The sequence below is a fragment of the Myotis myotis genome, unplaced genomic scaffold (assembly GCF_014108235.1).
Source record: "Myotis myotis isolate mMyoMyo1 unplaced genomic scaffold, mMyoMyo1.p scaffold_m19_p_3, whole genome shotgun sequence".
Classification (NCBI taxonomy): Eukaryota; Metazoa; Chordata; class Mammalia; order Chiroptera; family Vespertilionidae; genus Myotis; species Myotis myotis.
The window spans coordinates 146,548,756-146,571,359 of record NW_023416335.1 but is presented as its reverse complement, the minus strand read 5'-3'; the positions used below and the strand labels follow the sequence as shown (position 1 = coordinate 146,571,359).

At 41.9% G+C, this 22,604-nt stretch overlaps 1 long non-coding RNA gene across 4 annotated transcripts; it reads right to left on the bottom strand.

Moving 5' to 3' along the window:
* Positions 1 to 1,605: 1,605 nt before the first annotated feature.
* On the bottom strand, positions 1,606 to 22,587 carry LOC118650105. Of its 4 annotated transcripts, none has more exons than XR_004965860.1 (7): positions 22,102 to 22,587; positions 21,174 to 21,245; positions 20,411 to 20,488; positions 10,783 to 10,948; positions 5,240 to 5,463; positions 4,583 to 4,639; positions 1,606 to 2,741 (listed from the first exon to the last, which is right to left on the bottom strand). It is a non-coding gene; the product is annotated as an uncharacterized LOC118650105 (long non-coding RNA). The 4 variants fall into 4 exon arrangements; XR_004965859.1 differs by lacking the exon at positions 22,102 to 22,587 and having other exon boundaries at positions 1,606 to 1,760; positions 2,422 to 2,741; positions 21,174 to 21,848; XR_004965858.1 differs by lacking the exon at positions 22,102 to 22,587 and having other exon boundaries at positions 5,240 to 5,467; positions 21,174 to 21,848.
* Positions 22,588 to 22,604: the final 17 nt, after the last annotated feature.

The window sequence follows — 22,604 nt, the reverse complement described above, 5'->3', positions numbered from 1 at the left end:
AATTTTTATAAAAGGTAAAAAGTATACTTTAGCGCATATGAAACGGATGTTTCCATGTTACTGACGCTCAGTCCAGTCTGGCTAAGGCATCTCCAGTACTTAAAGGCTGCTATTTTGGTACATTTTTTCAGGCCCCTTGCTTCCTTCTTTTCCTGAATGCTTTTAAGCATCTGACTTCAAGTAAAAGCATGTTAATGGAAAGAACACGAGGTTTCGAATCTGAGAAGGGCTCGATTCCTTACCAGATGTGTGATCTTGAGCAAGTTACATGTCTTACCGAACCCATTTTCTTATCTGTAAAAATGGCAATAATATTTGCTTCAGCCCCTACAACAGGAGGCAGACAGTGATCCAGCGTTCAGACACTGAGGAAGACATTTAGGAAGCTAATCGGTGAATGCAGAATTCGGCACACTGCCGAGGACTGAGAGCATAATCTCAGCCGCCTCCCCCGCTCAGTTTTGCCAATTCTTGATGAGGATGGAAATTCATGTTAGGATCTCACTGACTATTATTTTGTGGCTTATACACGTTTTAACTTCTCTCTATAGATAACTGTATGTTGTTCTCATTCCACAATTCATGTAATAATTCTTAGTGTATCTTTTTGTTATTTTGACCAAGTCTGAACATGAACATTTTAAGGGATGCCACACATATATCTAACTTGTGTTGTTAGTAAAAATTGTGGTGCACAAATGATATGAACAAATGATTCATGGACTAGAAAATATAATTTGTTCGCCAGTATATGAGAAACAACCATGCTCTCTAGAAAACAAAGGCATGCCATATGACAGCACATGAGAACACTCTGTCTCCTGGCTCACGGCTCACGGGTATGTGAGCTGGATGAAAACCTGGGGGGAGGCGTTTTGTAATATTTAACAAGAATCTTAAAATGTTAATATATTTTAAGATAGTTTCCAGCTTCAAGGAATAACACAAGGTACCATGAAGGCTTTCAGTATAACGTGTTCATTGTTGCATTATTTATAATAAGAAGTTGGAAACAACCTAAATGCCCTACAGGTTGGTAATAATTAAATAAAGAATACGTTCTCCATATAATAGATTACTGTGTAGTTACTTAAAATGCTTAAATAATGTATAACAACATAAGGAAATACATGTCATATAAAGTAAGCAGAAAGCAAGGTATATTTTATTACAGTATGATCACAAGTCAATAAAGCTGTAGAAGTACAAATAATTTTCAAATACATATACCAGAATGCAGTAATAATTCCTCGTGAAGTGACGATGATGGATGTCTTGTTTTCTTCCTGCTTTTAACTTTTCTATATTTGTTCACTTTTTGCGCAATGAGTATAAGTTACTTTACATTAAACCCAAAACAAACCCTGTAGGAGGAAGGATGTGGCGGCCTGGTGAGCAGCATCTGTTGAGCGCGATGCCGTAACAAGGCAGAGCCCGGCCTGTGTGCTCTGTATTGCTCTGCTCCACCCAGGGATTCTGGGAGAATTAAAGATTCCAGCACGTGGAACTAGGACCCGTGTAGGTTACTATTTAGTAAGAAACTATTATAGAAAATTTAAATTTTACCATCTTACATTAGGGGTGGGAAGGTACATTGTGAAAGGCTTTTTTTTTTTTTTTTTTTTTTTTTTTTTTTTTTTTCATTTCCAAAGAATTCCGTTTCCTTCATGAGCAAGCTTTCCTATGCATTCTATTGCATGCACCCTCTCAGGAATCCTCTTTTTGGTGTGACGTAAGGAGAAGTTTGTGTGCACTGGAACCTTTATCAGAAGCAGACCAAGGGAGGAAGACAAACGTTAGTTCGGTCAGTTGTTTCCTTGAAAGCTCTCACCCCTTGTCTGGTGGTGATGAGCAGGGGCCTGGCTGACCCAGGGCAATCCTGGCTCGCACCTGTTGTCCAGCCACAATTATTCAGAGTGCCCTCTGTTTCTCCCATATTGCTCTGGTTTGGACAATAAGTTACACGGCCACACTAGGGACCTCAGATGTGGGGAGAGGGGAGGAAAGAGCGGTACCATCTGGATGCTGACTCCTGAGTGGAGGGAATGTGTGTGGCTCCCCACACCCAGAACGTAAGGGGGACAAGCCAGCAGCAGCCCAGTTGCCAACAAACACGGCCCACAGGCTGTATTCGAGAGCCTAAATTAGTCATCTATGACTTGATAGTGAGCCTGACAGCTCTGGCTCTACCTGAAGGTGGAACAGAAAACCTACCCAGTTGATTTAAGATACTGAAGACACACCTGGCACAGGGTTCTTTTCTGTCGGCCCACTCTGGCGCCTGGCATTTCCACCATTAGAGTTATAAGGAAATGTTATCGAAATAATTCAAATTCTTATCTGGACAGGAGAGCACACAAGGACAGGGGAAACAGCACAGCTCAGGAGCTGGGAGGATCCGCATGCGGACTCTGCTCTTACCAGCTGCCTGGCCCTGGGCAAAGGACTCGGCTTCCCCAGCGTTCAGCATCTTCAGGAGAACAAAAAGGAAAATGAGACCTCCCTCGCGGTCCCTTGGGGCAGCAATGGCCACTGCACGTGAAAATGCTCTGCTCATACATCCGACACCTCAACACAAAGCACTCCGCAAATATCAGAGTGTTAGTCTTATGCAGTCATTACAATAATAGTAGTGAGCACGTCCGGGGGAAAAACACACATTAGGGAAATTGTGATGGGTGGTAACAAGGAAGAGAGAGAGGATTGGAGCATGCTGGCTGATCATCTGAACCATCTGGGAGCTGTTGAGAAAACACCAGGGAAAACAGTTAGTGGGCTCCATCCCACTAGCGTGAGGTTCAGTTGATCAGACACACAGCCCAGAGTAAGTAGTTTGGAGGGGTTGAGGGTGGGGAAGCTGCTAAGCATGATGCAAAAAGGACCAGGCAGGACTAGAAAGAGAGTGTTGGGAGAAGGAAATAACAGAGCTTTGTTGCTTTGACAAGTTTTTTGTTGTTGTTGTTTGTTTGTTTTTGTTTTAAATCAGAGCTAGCCTTGCTAGAAAACTAAAGGCTAAAACGAATTTTTGAAATTTTTGGTAAACGCCCCTCCCAACCCACTTCCCCCAACACGAGCGCATAAACCGCATGTGGGTGGAGATTTTTATCCCTTTGCTTCACTGCTGAACTCCAAGCACTTAGAACATCGCCTGGCACATAGACGGGCGTATCAAAAATTGCACAAATGAATGTTATTTGCCCGTGTCACTGTTTCCCCCACTCATGCCTGTAATGTACAGTTGGCTACATGTTGTTGTTGCTGTTCTGGAGCTGCTAAAGGGGAAGGCTGTCAGCCAGGTTTAGGACGCGAGCCTTGATCCAGGTCAGGGCTCTCAGGTGGTAATTGCTACTTCCACCACCAACCTTGATCTTTGTTGGCGACTTGTCAGGTCCAGTTGTTGTGATATCTGACTTACACTCTTCAAACACTAGGGTTACCCTACAAGGACAGAGCTTTTTAAAAAGTTGTGTTTCATTGGTTATTTCTGCAAATAATACGGAAACAGGAGTCTGATCTTTCATTTCTCATTGAAATTTGTTGCTATCCTTTAGAATATCCAGTGCAATACAAGGATTTAAATAATGCAATTTGGTGATTATTTTTATTGTAACTTTACTGATAGTCTTAGGCTTTGGAATAGGAAGTAATTGAGATTTTATTTTGGGTACCCTCCCTTCTCAGCTATTCCTTCAATCTACTGCCAGATGTGTAATATACAAACTGTAGATTGAGATGAGTGGATCTCATCAGTTCAATTCTAGAAATGTTTGCTGAGTGCCTACTATGTTCTGTCACGTCGGGGGCTGAAAAAATGAAGATCAATAAGATAGCTATTACCTCAGTCTCTAGTGAGATACATGACACCAGAATACACGTATATACATATGTATGCATATGTTATTATGCAAAAACCAGATACACACATCCATACATATACATACAGTCAGCCCAGGATGCTTTTGAAGACATTTAATGAAATACTCAATTTAAAAATCTCAAACAGGGAGCCCATTTATTATTCACAATCAAGAATTCTGAGGGAGTCTCTTGGTTGCCTAATACACTGCCCCGATGACATCATGGCTCTGACCTGCTTCTCTGCACTTTTTAGAGTACAGAGAGGGCTGTTCCACATTCTTCCAAGATGACCAGGGGAACAACTGGAAGGGTAGATGCAAACATAACTGGAGCCTGCCGGCAAGGAAGAAGTGTGTGTGCGGGGGTGGCGGTGACTGGGTCTGCGGGTGTGATTAGGGGGAGTAGTCCGTCAACTGCCACACCCAGATTTTAAAGTTTAGTAATCTTCTAGGCTAATTTTGCCTGAGAAATGCAATGATTTGTTAATACACTAAAGCCTGCTAAAGAGCAAAACAGGACAGCGTAGGCTAGGCTTGTTAATATGTGGCATGATTTTATGGTATTATTTAGTTTAATAGACAAAATTATACATGTTCATTAAAAAATATAAGCAGCAAAAGCAGACCATGGTTTAAGGTCTGATGTGTGTCATTTTCACATTTACATTTCTATGCATTTCCAAACAAAGGCATAGGTGTATGCATACGTGTGTGTACACACTCACCAAAAATGTAGATGCAGCCTCAGTATCCAGTATGCTTGTGTTCTTGGCCTGGATCCTCTAGACAGGAGACGCAGACACAAGGATTAATTAAGGTGAGTGCCCTGGCCAGGGTGGCCAGCTGGTTGGAGCATCTTCCTGTGCACTGGAAGGTCGTAGTTCAATTCCTGGTCAGTGCACGTACCTAGGTTGTAGGTTCCATCCCCTGTTGGGAAGCATGTGGGAGGCAACCGATGGATAAGTCTCTCGGACTTTGATGTCTCTCTCTCTCTCTCTCTCTCTCTCTCTCTCTCTCTCTCTCTCTCTCTCTTCTCCTCCCTTTCTAGAGTCAATTAAAAAAAAACGCAAAATGCTTTAAAAAAAAAAACCACAAGACAAAAAAAAAGGATTAAAGCGCAGCCACAGATGGTGGTGAGGAGGAAACAGTAGATGGAAGGTAATAAAGAGGCAAAGCAACTTGGTGTGACGTGGATTGGCAACGACACAGCAGGTGCTTGGCAGGTGTATCCACTTGGCACGCAGGACTCCTCTGGAGAGGCTGCAAGAAGCCACACTCGGGGCAGTCCACTGCAGGAAGCGGGGAGCGGGTCTTCTGCTCAGATCCCTCCTGCCCCTCATTTCCCATCAGCCAAGCTTCACCCAGAGGAAGGAACTCCTTACGTTTTCGGCCCTTGGCAGCCATTCAGTAAGCCAGTTCCCATGCTCCACAGTGTGGCATTTCATCCAAATCTAGGATGACGATGTAATGCCAAACAGGGCCCATCGTGGAGGAAGTAAAGGCTATGCAGGCCCAGGGTACCAACTTGAACTTCAGCCACCTCAGGGAGCTCAGCGAAGGCAGTGGTCACGGTCTGCGAAGGTGCTCAACGATTGCATCCAACACACTGGCTTTGCAAAATGGGATAGTATACACATTGTTCTGATATTTGTTTTGTTAACAAAAAGTCACAGCCATTACCCCCCGTCAGCATTTTGAGATCAAACTCATTCTTTTTAACAGATGCCTACGATTCTAGAGAATGGATCTGCCATAATTTATTTTGCCATTTCCTTACGGATGGACATGCCGGCTGTTCCCAGTTTTCCATATTATAGAAATTACCCGTCAACAATATACTAGTATACAAGTCTTCCTGGAGGTCAAATTTAAAGCGCGGAGGGTAATTTGAAAGGGAAGATCTGACTTAAAATCAGTCTGGAGCGTTGCTAATCTGATCCTGTGACTGCATTAATGATGCCCTGTTGCACTTGGCCCCGGGTCTGGCGGTTCTGAGCGTGTGCCCCTGACGGGGAGCTGCTGGCTTTGCAGATGAAGGTCTGCAACATTGCTAAGGCGCGCGACTCTCTGCGAGGCTCCCAACGAGGAGCGATTACTTTCCATTTTTGCATATGCCCCAAAGCCTTTCCATTTGAGTGATCTTGTCAGTGTATCAAATAAAGAAAGAAAGGAAACTCTGTGCATTTGACTCTGCCCAGCCTGCCTTTACGGAGCCCTCTCCTGAGCAGATGTCATTAGTCGGGTCTTGGCCTCCAGGTGGGAGCTTGCGGAGGGCACTGTGCGTTCCCTGGCAGGGGGTCTGAAGTGTTCAATGATAAGACGACCACCGCCACATGGGAAATTTTACACATTTCTACATCTCAGGCTTGTTTTAGAGGAAAGCTCTTTTATTTTGTATTTTTGTCTTGATAATGCTTTGACATCTTGACAGTTTCGAAGGTGATGACCCCTCATGGGAAGCAGCAGGGACTCGGTCTGCTTCCCCTCTTTTCTAGGCGATGTCCCCTCTGTCTCCAGGAGACTGCACAGCCTCTAAAGACCACTCTGGTACCCTTCCTTCCTCCTCTTCCCCGAAACTGTTTAACTATGGAGTTTCTGAAACCTGCAACTTTAATGACTCTACTAAATCCAACACTAAGCATCAACTAACCTCTCAGACAGTAGATTTTATTATTATAGAATACAAATATTCTTTATTCTACTGCCCTGTTGATTTCTTTCTCAGAGAAGCTTAATAACATAGATCTGCAATAAAATAAAAGTCAAATTCTGCATGAAACTATGTAAAATATTGATCAGACCAAATAGGAATGACAAAATTATTAATGTAACTTAGCCCTTAAAGTGCTTGACTAGCAATGCAGAGTGAGAGAAAGAATGCTTCTAGAATTTAGTAAGTGCATCTGACCACTGAATTTAGAATCAGAATAATATATTATGCCTTTATTTTACATGATACTATTTAATATATTTAATGCAAATATATTATGCCACTTTATTATCAGACTAGAAGCATGGTGCACAGATTCGTGCACCAGTGGGGTCCCTCAGCCTGGCCTGTGCCTTCTCACAATCCGGGACCCCTTGGGGATGTCGGATAGCCGGTTTCAGCCAGATCTCCACAGGCCTGATCCAGACAGGAGGGAGCCCAATCCTGTGCATTGAGTGTCTGTTTCCTGGTGGTCAGTGTGCGTCGTAGCGACCAGTCGACTGGTCATTCGGTCACTTAGGCTTTTATATATATACTAGAGGCCCAGTGCACAAAAATTTGTGCACTCGGGGGAGAGGAGGGGGTCCCTCAGCCCGGCCTGTGCCCTCTCGCAGTCTGGGACCCCTCAGGAGATAACGCCCTGCTGGCTTAGGCCTGCTCCCGGGTGGCAGAGGGCAGGCCCAATCCCTAGGTGCAGCCCCTGGTCGGGCTCAGAGCAGGGCCAATTGGGGAGTTGGGGCGCTGCCCCCTGTCATGCACAGAGCAGGGTGTATTGGGTGGTTGTGATGCCACCCTCAGTCACGCTCAGGGTAGGGCCAATTGGGGGGTTGGGGCGCCACACCCTGTCACACACAGAACAGGGCCAATCAGGGGGTTGGGGTGCTGCACCCTGTCACACACAGAGCCGCAGGGCGATCAGGGGGTTGGGGAGCTCCCCCTTATCAGGCACAGAGCAGGGCTGATCAGGGGGTTGGGGTGCCTTCCCTTGTCACGAAGAGCAGGGAGGATAGGGAGGTTGTGGCCCCACCCCCTGTCACACACAGAGCTGCAGGGCGATCAGGGGGTTTGGGTGCTGCCCCCTGTCACGCTGATCCCGGGGCCAGGAGACCTTGCGGCACCGCTGATCCCGGTGCTGGGAGGCATATTACCCTTTTACTATATAGGATAGAGGCCTGGTGCACGGGTGGGGGCCGGCTGGTTTGCCCTGAAGGGTGTCCTGGATCAGGGTGGGGGTCCCCACTGGGGTGCCTGGCCAGCCTGGGTGAGGGGATGATGGCTGTTTGCAGCTGGTCACACCCCCTTCAGGGTGGGGTCCCCACTGGGGTGTCTGGCCAGCCTGGATGAGAGGCTGAGGGCTGTTTTCAGGCTGGCGGGTGACTGAAGCTCCCAACCGCTCTTTTTCTTTCTTTTTTTTTTTTTTTTTATTCTGGGCCAGCTTTAGCTCTGAGGCTCCAGTTCTTAGGCCTCTGCTGCTGAAAGCAGGTATCTGGTTTGTTTGGGTCCTATAATCAAAACACTGTTTCAACTCCAGCTCTGAGATCCCGGCTGACTGAAAGCAGGTTTCTGGGGTTTTGTTTAGCTTCTATATTTGTAACAATGTTTCAAACTGCAAGCTCAGAGGCCAGCAGCGGCAGGCGGGGAACGTTGGAGTCCTCTGTCACTGAAGCAAGCAAACCTCATGTTCGCTTCAAGCTGCCTGGCTGCCGGCCGCCATCTTGGCTGGCAGTTAATTTGCATATCGCCCTGATTAGCCAATGGGAAGGGTAGCGGAGGTACGGCTAATTACCATGTTTCTCTTTTATTAGCTAGGACTAGAGGCCCGGTGCACAAAAATTTGTGCACTGGGGAGGGGGGCGGCGTCCCTCAGCCCGGCCTGTGCCCTCTCGCAGTCTGGGACCCCTCAGGATATGACCATCTGCTGGCTGAGGCCTGCTCTCAGGGGATTGGGCCTGAGCTGGCAATCAGACATCCCTCTGGCAGCCCAGCAGTCCTCGGGGGATATTCACTTGCCAGCAGGGAGCAGACCTAAGCTGCAGTCAGACATTCTTAGTGCTGCTGAGGAGGCAGGAGAGGCTCCCACCACCACCTTTCTTTATTAACAGTGCGGAAATGAATAACTTTTTTCCCCCTTGACTAGGGATCAAAGGATTGGTGGGGTTGGGCCACTAAAGGGAGTAAATTGGAAATACAGACATTGAGATATCAGAAAATAGAATGATGAAATTGAGATTTTGAAGTCATGGGAACCTAAAGTACATCATAGGGACTATAGTCAATAATACTGTAATTACTATGTATGTAGTCAGATAGATACTAAAGTTATTGGGGTGATCAGTTTGTAACGTATGTAAATGTATAATCACTATGTCACACACCTGAAACTAATATAATGTTGTATGTCAACTGTAATTAAAAATAAATAAAAAATAAAAAATTAAATGATGAAATTAATAATAATTAACAAAAATTAACACATGACAGGCAGAGAGAGAGAGAGAGAGAGAATGAGAGAGAGAGAGAGAGAGAGAGAGAGAGAAAACAAGAGAGCATGACCCAAAGGCCAATAGATGAGAGCAAAAGTAAATATTATTGGGTGAACTAATCTGATAACATGAGATTTAAAGTTGAAGAATTTCAGGGAGGGGAGTGAGAAGGGTCTGAAAGTGACAGTGAGAGCAAAGAGGTGACCTACCCATCCCTAGGCCCAGGTAGGAGGACTGTGGGAGAAAAGCAGCCACTGCGCAAGGCGTTGCAGGGGAAGCAGTAGCCTCGGGGAAGAGCCAGGTTTCTAGAACAAGGAGGTGAACAAAATGCTCAGGTTGAGGATAGAGGGGATTTAGCTGATGACGGATGAATTCCAGAGGGCTCAATGGAAGGATTCCATTTAACTATACAATGTTCACAAGCAGTGTTTTTGCAGTAGTTTTGCCAATTATCTTTTTTTTTTTTTTTAGTCTAAAGTTCATCTTTTAGTAGTTTTCTGAAGAAAAGCTAATAGTAACAATGTTAGCTGGGGTTTTGCATATTAAAAACTGTCTATAGTCTTTATGATCGAAAGACAGTTTCACTAGATATAGTCTTCCTGTTCACTTTTTGTACTTAAGTATCTTGTATATGTTACTCCAGTGTCTTCTTGTTATGAATGTTGCTGTGCAGAAATCTAAGGACATCCTATTTCCCCGTTATAAGTGACTTGATAACGTGTAATGTTCCCGAAAGGATTATATTCTCCTCTTTTGTAGTTATTAGCTATACCAGGTAAAATGTCCCTGGAATGCAATACATTCTTTCAATAAAGAGAATTAAGTTTTCTTTTAATTGAGCAAAGCTTTCTTCAATTATATTTTAAAATATTTGTTTTGTATTATTATTTTGTTTTTTTCCCTTGGGGGCACCAATTATAATTTTTTAAAAACAATCTCTTTTGCCTATTTTCTATATTTGTTATTTTGTTTCTAATCTCTCTTATTTGATTTTTCATTTTATTTTGCTTGTTTTTCTCGTTATTAATCACTATCTTTTTGTTGTTTTATTTTTTTAATCTTTATTGTTGAGAGTATTACAGATGTCCTTAATTACTATCTTTTAAGTTTCCTTCCCACTTTCCTTTGAATTTTGTATTCATTTCTGTGACGGCTTGGTGTTTTCTACTGCTTCTCTTCTGAGCTCTTCTATTTCTCATTTCACCACCTCCTGTTATTTCACTGTATCTTCCTTGAAATACTGCATTTATGCTTTATGATTTTTTTTTATAGAGGTGATTGCCGCATTCCCCCTGACCCCCAAATTCAGGGGAATATATTTTTAAAAAAATGTATCTGCCATAGCAACATTTCACTGGTAAAGTGTCCTTTATATGTTAAGTTTTGCCAACATTTCTGTTACAGATCTTTATATTGGTGCTGTGCTACTTTCTTTCTTAAATCTCACCACTGAATGGAGTGTTTTACTGGCCCTGCTATTTACAGGAGTTGCTAGCACAGTGGGAAGGAGCTGGTTTTCACTGAGCACAGGTCTGTGCCGCGTGTGCACAGATTGCTTCTTGCAAATATGGGCTATTTGTGTGACTCTTTGTGTGGCCTCAATTGCACTGTCTTTTTTAATCCAGCTGGGTGCAGGGTCTTTTGTTGCCAGCATGGTTTGCTTGCCCCAGTTTTCACACCCCCTTTTGCAAACAAAGGATAACGTTTCTGTAACTCAGAGTGTGTTCCTTACCTTTAGGAGTTAGACGTTCGCTTAGCAAGGTCTAAGCTGGGCCTTCTTGCTGCTGAGTTCGTCTCTGCTTCTTCTCTCTCCTTTCTCCCACACAATTTGTCTTCAATCTGAGCTGCTTTTGGCAACCTTTGTACATGTTTTAGGATCTGAGCAGTATACTTCTGTCCTAGTTTACCAAAAAAAAAAAAGGGGGGGGGGTTGTGGATTTGGGGGAATGGAAATGTAGGTTGTGTTTTTATCCTTGTAGCTCTTAAATAATTTTTAAATACAAAGAGAAAATACTAGTATAGCTAGTCATGTTCACACTAGAAGCCGTCTCTAATTCTTCAGAATAGTGATGTCTATATTTCATAGATAATTGGAAACTCATATGTGTGTGGCCTGAATTCTCTCTCCTAGTGATATTCAAAACTATGAATTTTTTAAGGATAATATATAAAGAGTTCTTCAAAATTATTTAGTCAACTATTAATAAAAATGCACATATAGCCTACCAAACCTAGGGATTCCTCATTTCTTTTGGTTAAGCCTTAGGTGAAGCCTCATAATTACAATATACTAGAAATGGCAAGACCCTAAGAGACAGACTAATTAAGAGTTTACATTGTTCATTTACTCCTTATAAAATATCATGCTAAGCAATTTTTAGATATTTCCCACACTACTTCCAGTTCTTTGCCTCAAGGTCAGGCTCTACATTATCTGAATCATCTGGGCCTTGAGCTGGCATTGCCGGCATTGAATTGGGGACAGATACCCATTCCTTGCAGCCAAAGTGTCTGCCTATGTGGCAGGATTTATTGCACATGGGGATGATGTCAGAGTATTTCCGATCCTGAAAGATACCTATCTAAAGCAAAAACTTATTGATTAATTTTGATTATGTCAATGACAATATGGTTACGTATTTGAGCAGTTCTTGAGACTGCATTCAAGCAGTTTATAGCTGAATTTTTGCTCCAAATTGTTGTTATTGACTTGCTATCAGCTTGGATTTCAGCAGTTTCATGAAAGAGAGGCATGTAGACAGAAATTTAGGGCAATTTTGCGATTAATATGCCACTTCTCAAATTCTAGTTAGATTGTGTCTTTTTCAATAGCATAATTTCCTTTCAGGTCTGTAAAATGAAATTCCTCTTTAACCAAGCTGCACAGATAGGAGAGATACTTGGTAACTCAAACACATCTTGAGGTTTGCACACCAAAAACAGCTGCAGAAACTTAAAGTATATTTCATATTCATCAAAATATGTCGTCCAAAATTTGGAATTTATTTTTACCAAAGCAGTACAGCAACTCCTCAAAGCCTTTAATTACATGAAGCTTAGAAAAGTTGCCATGAGCTCACTTCATTTGCCTGACTTGAGCCTGAGATCTTCACTTCCTGAAATAAAAGGTCTTCTTTTCCCCTGGGATTTCAAGCTCAGTCTATTCAGATGTTTCATCAGACCAGCAAGAAACGACAATCTCTTGGACCACTGTATGTTAAGTTGGGTCTCTGAGAGCCTTTTCATCCCCAAAGTCCTTGACCTCAAACCATGTCTTACAAACAAGCAAACAAACAATCTCTTAAACAAGTGCCCATAATCTAGACTTCTGATTACATTAAAAGAAACCCAAACTGAACACACTGCTTTGTCTTTGTCCAGTCTGGTGAGGGTCAAGGGCACAGGCTCAGAAAATGTTGACAACCACAGTAACTTCCATTCTTACACCAGGAAAAAAAATCTTTCTTACACAGCTCAAATCACAAACTGGCCTGATGCAAGGAGCATCCAAATTCTCTTTTGTCTTGAATTAGTATTGAAGTATTTCCCACTTTTTGATTGCAGTACCCCACCTATGGTAAACATATGCATGTATACCTAACTTCTCAAATTCCTTACAAGCAGAGATACCCCTTGAAACGTTTCCAGCTTGTCAAGGTCACTTAGGTGGATACTGCTGCTTTATAGCATTTCATTCCATACATTTGACGCATGGGCTTATATCTTAAATTTAAAATAAAATAAATATTACTAGTAAGTTATGTTTTTGTTATTATGCTTTTAGTTTATATTGCTCGTTTAACTTTTTTCACTATACAGCCTGGATATTCTTTTTTTTTAAAAAAAAATATGTTTTTATTGATTTCAGAGAGAGGAAGGGAGAGGGAGAGAGTTAGACACAGCAACGATGAGAGAGAATCACAGGCTGCCTCCTGCACGCTCCCGGGCATGTGCCTGACTGGTTCATGGGTCGACACTCAACCACTGAGGCACACTGGTGGAAGCCTGGATATTCTTTATGTATGCATGTTTTATTTATTTTTTAACATGAAAGACATGTATCTTTCTAACATTATAGCTATTTTTTAAACATTATTTAAAGCAGTGAGCAGTATATTTCCGGTTCCTTCCCTCCTTATTCTCCAAAAATACCATTTTCTATAATACTTACTTCTTTTCTTCCTTAACTTCTATTGGTTGTTTCATTATTATATTGCCAGGATTTTATAACATTTATCCTCTGTTCTATGACCACAGTGCTTACATTTGTCTTAGCCTTAATTTTACACATAAGTGGAATCAATGATCACAGTAAATATTTTTTTTCTAAGTATCTTGGTTGGGTGGGTGAAATTCATCCTCAACTAATGTCCTATAACAGGTACATGAAACCACATTCTTGCACATTAAAAAATGTTGTCTATCACATTTGTACTTTAACAGGTTTCTCTGGTATAACATTTTTAGGTATAAATTTTTTGGGTCAGAAATTTTGATATTTTTCCCCCTACAGATATCTTGATCATTTTAATCTAGAGAATACCCAAAAGATTTCTATTTGCTTTGAAAAGTCAGTAGCTTTACTAGAATAGGTCTTAGTTTGATTTTTATGTGCCAGTTTTGTTTTCCTTTGGGATATGATGTGTCCTTTCTATCTATAGATTTAGATCTTTTATTTCTGGAAAATCTCTCAAAATATATATGTAAGCTCTACCCTTCTCCCCCCCCCCCCCCCCCCAATATATAGATTCTTTTCTTGGTTATCTGTCTTGATTGTGCATATATTGGATTTCTTTTGTCTCTCATTTACATAATTTTCTCTCATCCTTTTAAACAGTTTGTTCATTTTTATTTCGTTTTACATGTTTTTCTTGAGTATTCCATAACGCTTTAAAAATATTTTTTTGTTCTTAGTTTTTTTCTTAACAGTGGTTTTATTCTCTTTATGGTATTTCCAAATCTGTCTTTATTTTTAAAATAGTTTTTCCCCTCCCACTTCTCTTAATTCATGTTTGAGCTCCTTTTGTAGTTTTGCTTCATTTAAAAAAAAATTCAAATGAATACAAGTAGAGTTAAGAAAGTTGAGGCTCGCAGGCTCATTAATTCGTTGCCTCCAGCATGCCCCACACTCGGGATCAAGCTTACAACCTGAGCATGTGCCCTGACCAGGAATCGAACCATGACCTCTTGGTTCATAGGTTGATGCTCAACCACTGAGCCATACCAGCTGGGCAACACCCTTACCTTAAAGTTTATGGCTATATGTATAGTTAAAGATTTCTTTTTTTAATGGCAACAATTTTTTGATGAGAATTCAATTTGCCACTTTTTCCTCTTCCCTCCTTCCTTTTATCTTATCTTTGTATGCTGGTTCCTTTTTGATTGATTACCCATCTTTGAAGGAGGAGAGATTTTCAAAGATCTCCTATTTGCTGAAGGTTTGTGCTGAGGAGGGGCCTGGACCTTGCTCCAGCCTAACAGGAATTCCCCTCATGACACAAAGGCTGTGTGGATGAGTTCCTCCAGCTTCTATTTCTAAGACTGACTGGCTGTTGCAGGGCTGCCCACATTGCAGTCTATTAGAGCCATGTGTTCCATGAGCTTCTGAACAAATGGCTTGGCTAACATTCCTCTTTCAACGCTCTTTTAGAATACACTAGAGGCCCAGTGCATGAAATTCATGCACGGGTAGCGTCCCTAGCAGCTGCGGGCTGCCAGCCAGGGCCTCTCTTCCCCGGCTGCCGGCTTGGACCTTCCTTCATTCTGCGCCACCCCCTGGTGGTCAGCACACATCATAGCGATCGATCAAGCTTCCAAGGGGACACTTTGCACATTAGGCTTTTATATATATAGATATTATAATAAATCAGGTTGCCTCCTCTCTTATAATAAATCAGGTTGAGGGGAGGCATTGCTTCCAATCCAGTACTTGAGTCCCTTGATTCAAATGAATAATTGTTGATTTTGCCCCCAAGGTAAGTCACTAATTGTGTCATGTTTTCTGAGTTCTGTAGCTACCGACATCTTTTATCAGAGTCTTCCTGCTCTTCACTGTACTTTGGGATATACTTTAGTTCGGGGGTTTTAGCTTTTGTTTTCAGTGAAAATGGATTTTTGTTTGTCATTATCCTTACTGCAAGGTAATTTATGACAGGAGGTGGAGTAGAGGATGCTGCATTTATTTTACTATTTTAATTCTGAAAGTTTCTCTGGAGTATATTTTTAAAAATCACAGTTTTATGTATATATTATGGTATCCCATCTAGATTGTAATTTGGGGACTTTTCTGAATCCTTTAACTTTCCTTATATTCTTTACTATTGATTCTTAAAGTTTAGTATCTTAAGAACTGCTTCCATCCCTGGACAGTGTGCTAAATGGTTAGAGCATTGGCCTGTGCACTAAATGTTCATGGGTATGATTCCAGATCAAGGGCACCTACCTGGGTTGCAGGTTTGATCCCTGGCCCTGGTCTGGGTGAGTGTGGGAGGAAAGCAATTCACGTGAGTCACATAGATCTCTCTCTCTCTCTCTCCCTCTCTCCCTCCCTACCACTCCCTAAAAATCAATGGGAAAAATATCCTCCAATGAAGATTAACATAACATTTTTAAAAATGAATTGCTTCTAATGTTTTTAAAATTTTTTAGTAATTAGCCCTAATCATCTCAGGTGATTCTGATGCTGCGGTTCACCAACTGCACCTTTTAGATAGCTACTCAGTAACACTAATTGATGGATTTACTGGTATTTGGGTGAGAATTCTTGGTATTTGTAATAGAATACATGCTGTTTTTATACATAACGTATGTAGCAATAGAGAAGGTAGTGAGGCAGGGATTCTTTTTTGCGAGAAACATTTTTGTTTCTTAACTCAAATATTCTGTGATCTATTCAATTGAGTGGCTTTTAGCACACTGTGAATACACAATAAATGTTTATAAATGGCAACATTAAAATAGGGCAAAGTTTAATAGACAAAAAGTCCCAGACTCTCCAAAAGTGACTCAAGAAACACAAGTTATCTATATGTTTATCTTTCTATATCTATATGTTTATCTGACTAACCAGGCAAGTTCTCCCTTAGGGCCAATTTAACTATATGGTGGATTATGTGTTAATTTGTGAAGGTGTTAGTTACAATATAATGTAACATCCCCCTTTGCCATCTCAGCATTCTTTGTCGCAGACTGCTAGAGATTACATTTCCCAGCCCCCGCTATGGCCATGTCTGGCCATGTCGCCAAGTTCTGAGTGATGAGTCCGGCTTTATTTTTCGTCATAGTCACTTACCATTACATTACCTATCTATTCCTATGTTGACTGTCTCCTCCACTAGGATGTAAGAGCCAAAAGATGGGGATACTGTCTTATTTTCTGTCATATTCCCAGCATTTGTCATGTACATGTAAATAAGGCGGTACACGCATAAAGGAATAATTGCAAAGATACAGGAATTATTAGGTATTACAGGACATGTGAGTCCCAGTATTTCTGTATTAAGAATGAGTAATAGGCACCATCAAGGGGAGTTTAGGCTGATTTGGGTTACCAGTTGAGCTTGCATGACTACCCTCTCTGTGCACTCTTAGCATTCATATTTTCAAAGAGAGGGAAACTTTCTGGGTTGATTCCAGTCGATGGAATGGAGGATCCTTGTTGTGGAGAGCTTCATGCCATTTCCAAAGGTTGGCCTTTCTCATACCCAAACTAACTACACAGCTAGCTTTTGGCTCAAGTATCTATCTAGGTCCAGTTATCAGTGGCCAACACAGCATTCTTGGTTTCTCTTAAAATACAGTGGCAGCCCTGACCGGTTTGGCTCAGTGGAGAGAGCGTCGGCCTGCGGACTGAAGGGTCCCAGGTTTGATTCCGGTCAAGGGCGTGTACCTTGGTTGCGGGCACATCCCCAGTGGGGGGGGGGGGGGTGCAGGAGGCAGCTGATCGATGTTTCTCTCTCATCAATGTTTCTGACTCTGTCCCTCTCCCTTCCTCTCTGTAAAAAAAAAATCAATAAAATATATATAGAAAAAATACAGTGGCATGAGTCATAGCAACATTGTGCAGAAAGACCATCTATCTATCCTCACAAAACTTTGGTGAATATTGCTGGCCCTCCCGTGCTTTCAAAAGTGAATATTGTCCTTTTCACTGCATAGGGAGTTGTATTTGTATTATATGCGTTTCAAATGTACTTGAAAACATTTTCAGATGTCCTGATTTGAAGTGTCAGAAGGATACAATGGACATATATAGGCCAGTATTCCAAAGACCTGGGTTCAAGAACACCACATAGCCGCTCTGTGGCTCTGGATAAGTCATTTCATCGTTCGGGTCTCAGTTTCCTCATTTGTGGAAAGAGGTGGTGATTTGTGACCATTCCCAATCATACCAAACATCCTCTTTGTGAATGCAGATTTGACTTTTTGGAACAGATAAAACTTATCAGTGCCATGCCTATTAATACCATGTATGACAAAGGTAGATGATATTGTTTTTAAATCGTGGAAAGGTCATGCCTTCTTTGCCTTTATTTCTGTATATTCATTTCCAAGCAGCAAAAACCCAACACAAACTGGCTGACGCGAAGAGAAAATTACTGGCTCATATATTAAGAAGTTCAGGTTCTTCAGCTTCAGTCACAGCTTGATCCCGGAAGTCGAATGATATTATTAGGACTCACATTTGGTTTTCTTATCTCTCAGATCTGCCTTCTGCTGTTAGTTCCATTCTCAGCCACGTTTTCCATTGGCTGGCAATGGACGAAATGGCTGAGAATGTTGGTCCTGCTTGAGTCACTTGCTTGTTAGGAAATGATAATGACCAGAAGAATTCCTGAATTGGTTATACCTGAGTCACATGCTCGCCCTTCAAGTGGGGGAAATTCGGTTCTACTTGAATCCCAGGAACTGAACATGGCAAAAAGGCACTTCCCCAAATAACGTCATTGTGCCGATCCCAAAAAGGTATAATGGATGCTGAACATGAAGAGAGGGGGAGGGAGGGAGAGAGGGGTATAGGAAGGGAGAGAGGGAGAGAGGCAAAGGATGGAGAGAGAGAGAGGGAGAGGGAGAGGGAGAGGGAGAGGGAGAGAGAGAGAGAGAGAGAAAGAGAGAGAGAGAGAGAGAGAGAGAGAGAGAGAGAGAGAGAGAGAGAGAGAATGAATATCACTTGTTGCATTAGACCAGTGGTCGGCAAACTGTGGCTCTCGAGCCACATGCGGCTCTTTGGCCCCTTGAGTGTGGCTCTTCCTAAGCCTTAGGAGTACCCTAATTAAGTTAATAACAATGTACCTACCTATATAGTTTAAGTTTAAAAAATTTGGCTCTCAAAAGAAATTTCAATCGTTGTACTGTTGATATTTGGCTCTACTGACTAATGAGTTTGCCAACCACTGGTCTATGATTAGGCAAATTCGTCCCTTAAAATGTTTCTCCTTTCCTGTTTTTATTGCAGTATAGGCACTCTCTGTTTCATGGTAGTTTCCTATTGAATGTCTTTGCCTCTAGTCATTCCCACTCAAGTACATTCTAGGTATTGCCACCACATTACTCTTTCTAAAGCATTGTTTTCATCATTTCACTCTCCAGCTCAAAATCTTACAGGAACCCTCTTCGGACTACCTGTCTGGTATTTATGATCTTCTCCAATCTGAGTCCCACATATTTTCCTACCTTATCTGTCTACCTATACTCGTTCCATGTGCTAACCAATCTGCATTGCTCACCATCACTGAACACACTGTATGATTTCCTTACAATACCTTTACTCTATTTGCATATTCTACCCCATCACCATTTCTCTCATCCGAAGTCAGAGTTCAGATGATAAGCCGGAGACTGCCAATTGTCTCCAGTATTTGTTCTCCCCTTCTCCTTTAACATTAGAACCACTGATTGTCTGCTGGGGACACGGCCACTTAATATCAACATCACTTACAGTTAACTTCTGACCAACAAGGTGTAAGTGTAGTGATGCATACAACTTCTGCAAGTGTTCTTAAATAGAGGTGTGTGTTCTTTTCTGCCCCCAACTCCTTTCTACTATCTGGAAAGAAGGATGTGAGGGCTGGAGCCTGAGCAGCCAGCATGGACTATAAGGTAGAAACTTCATGTTCAGTACGGTGGAGACACATATGGAAGGAGTCTGTGCCTGTACCATACCAACCCTGGACCTCTTACACTTACACGAAAGGAATACATTTTATTTTAAGCTACTGTTATTTTGAGTTCTTAATTGCTATAAAAACCAATCTCTCCCTGAAAATATATTATTTTCCATTCAAAATCTAAACAAAGTTGGAGGAATTATTTTAAGGGTATAAGGATTTCTCATAGAATCTATGGGCAGTGATAAAGGAAGCCTCAGAAATAAACTAGAACTGAAACACCATGGGGAAGCCAGGAAGTCCTCTCATTTTCTCCTTTCTTCTTCTCTTTCCTCCTTCTGCAGATTATTTATGTACCGGCATAGAGAAGCAATAAATAAATGTGTTTAATGGATGGTAACTCGTGTGTCTGCGAAATAAACTGGATCTGAAGCCAGTTTTCAAAACATCTCCTTATATGTATGTGGCTTGTTAACGTGATTCTTTTGAAGGAAACCATGCTTTTTTAGAGTCTGAGCTCCTCTCAGCTCTCAGATCTCTTCAGTTGTTTATTCCAACTTCAGAAAAAGGGCCTGAACTGCAGTGCTGTTCACAACTGACCCAATGAAAGACACTTTAGAGACAGCCCTGCTTTTGTACAGGAGTTGCAAAGGCAACATTTTATGGGAATGTGGGCAGTGAGCACTGGCCCACAAGTTACTATTTTGCTAGACAAGGAAATGACAGATTGCTCTTGGTACCTTTTTTTCTGTAACCAGCTTTAAAAAAAAAACAAACACCTTTGCATTGCTATTATTTACTGTTGGGGTTCCTGGTTACCTGGTTTGGGCCCTTGAGGGCTTCTTATGTTTTTGATATGTTTGATAAGATGTTTTACATATTTTATCGAGCATTTTGAGTTGCTTTTGGTGGGAGAACCGAACAATCTCTAGACTGCCATACTGCTGGACATGGAGTCCTGTGTGCTTTCTAAAGGATTTTAACTTCATTTGCTTGTGAGACATTACCTTGCATTCTGAAGACTGGAGCCCAAACTCTGGTGGCCCAACCTCCCCATCTGTAAAAATGAAGAATAACTCTTTCTACCCATGGCAAATACACATGGCAAATTATTTTTTGTAAAGAACTCATGAGATAATTTATGTGAAGTTAGTTTGAAAAGGAAAAGTACCATATAAATATACAACATTTTCTGAACTTTGAAAACAAAATAGAGGCAAGCAAGCAATAAAAGTTGTAACTAAGGGTAACAACCTTAGAATGATTTGTTCAATTTCTAGATATTTCCACTCATCTCCTTTGTTTTCTGGCCCCAGGTATGGATGGGAAATCCTTAAGATTTAAAAAAATTATTTAATATTGTATTTGACATTAGTTGTATATTATAACTTATTTTTTAATGAAAGAGAAAGAAGGCAAACTGGAACACATTACAAAATCTATCATTATCTTTACAAAGTTGTGAAGTGTCCATCTCTTTAACATATGGCTGGGCAATCTAACTTAGGATGTTCACATGCTCTATATATTTTTCAGGCTGAGATTCTGAGTGTCTAACATTCTTATAATGTGCCCTGGTCTCTGCTTCAAGGACACTTAAGTGTTATTATAGGTAACTACTCATATCGCTCTTCACATTCTCAAACTATGCTAGCAGGTTAAATATGTAAAAGGAAACACCACTACATATATTCCAAAGAGCCTTATGGATGGCTTGAAAATAAACCAATGTAGGACTTAGGTATATGGCTATTGCTTACTATTTCCCATAGATACACAACATCTCAGATCTTATGCAGAGTATACCATAGGGCCTGTCCTCTAAACATTTATATACCAAGACAGTACATCCCCATGTATTTCCTTCATTCATTCTGCATTTATTGAGCCAGTCCTTGTGCCAGTTCTCAAGAAGCTCATAGTAATTGGGAAAATAGACAAAACTACAACTAGCATTCTATGGGATAAGTGCTAAAAAGCGGTAAGGTGGTATGGGAACACAGTTAGGGGCACCTACCTCTTACGGGTGTGTGGGTAGGACAGGGCTGGGTGACAAGCCACGCGGAAGGGTTGACAACGGAATTGATACCTGGGTTGCATAATAAAGGATAAGCAGGAATTAGGTAGGTAAGGAAGAGGTGGAGGTTCAGGATGTAACAAGGAAAAGGAGCAGCATACGCAAAAGCAAGATGACAGAGAGAGTGTGGCAAGATTGGGGAACCTGAGTAGTTTGCTGCACGTTGAGTTTATTGATTCCACTTAGTTGTTATTGACATATTTGTCTCCTGCACTGTGTCTGATTCTTTGTGCTAGAGATTGTAATGGTGTCTCTGTTCCCATGTCCAGCAGTAGGCACATAGATGGAGCACAACAAATGTTTGAATGACATGACATGAATGACATAATATAAGAAAGGATACAGTTAGGAGTCCATTAATAAGGAAGGTCATATTTGGTGGCAGTGAATATGAGATGAGATAGATTTAAAAATTATTTGGAAATTAAAATGGCTAGAACTTGATCTATTGGAGCTGGGGTATAAAAAAGTAAATAATGACTTTCCAAGTTTCTATTTGGATTATAGGTGGATGATAATAGTAATAATATTAAAACTAATATTCATTAGGCACTGTGTCACGCAGTACACTGTTTTACATTATTAAACCATCTAACCTCTCAACAGCTCAGTGAGGTAGGCACTCTTCACCACCCGCCTTTCCTGATGAGAACATGGAGGCCATTGGCGATCACCTTGCCCAAGGTCACTCAGCCAGGGGTGGCAAATTCCAACCCAGCAATTCCGATGCCTACGGACATGCACATGCCCCAGTCTTCACTGACTCTGAAAGATGTGATCACTATGCAGAATGACGGTCCTGTTCCAGATGTGTATCCCATAAATCTCGGGGATCCCCGTATCCCTTTTACTAAACATAAAAACTCACAGGGTGACTGCCTCTTTTTTTATCGGATTTTGGGAGCTTGGTTCTGTAGCTCCACTTTTCCTCCTTGGAGGACCTAAAGTGGGGTGCATGTTGGATGACAGTTGACACAAAAGATGAGAGACGGCAGGTATAGAAACGACATTCTCGAATGCTCTAGCAGCTGCTGGAATGATGGCATCTGGGTTCTATGGGACTCTCCTTCCTGCCCTCCCCCCGCCCCCAACACACACACTCACACACACACACACACACACACACACTCACACTCACACACACTCACACACGCGGTGAGGCGTGACGCCAGGTCTCAGGGTGAGCAGTCCTCAACTCACATCCACGGTTCACCTCCCAACTCCTGTGAGCCCTTCACACCCGCAGTGAACTCGAGACCGCCCGCCCGGCCCAAGGAAACACTGCCCAGGGCCGGGTCGCTCGGTTCCCAGGGAACCCGCCCGCGGAGGCACCTGGAGGGGCCCCCCGAACCCGCACCCCAGCACCTGCGC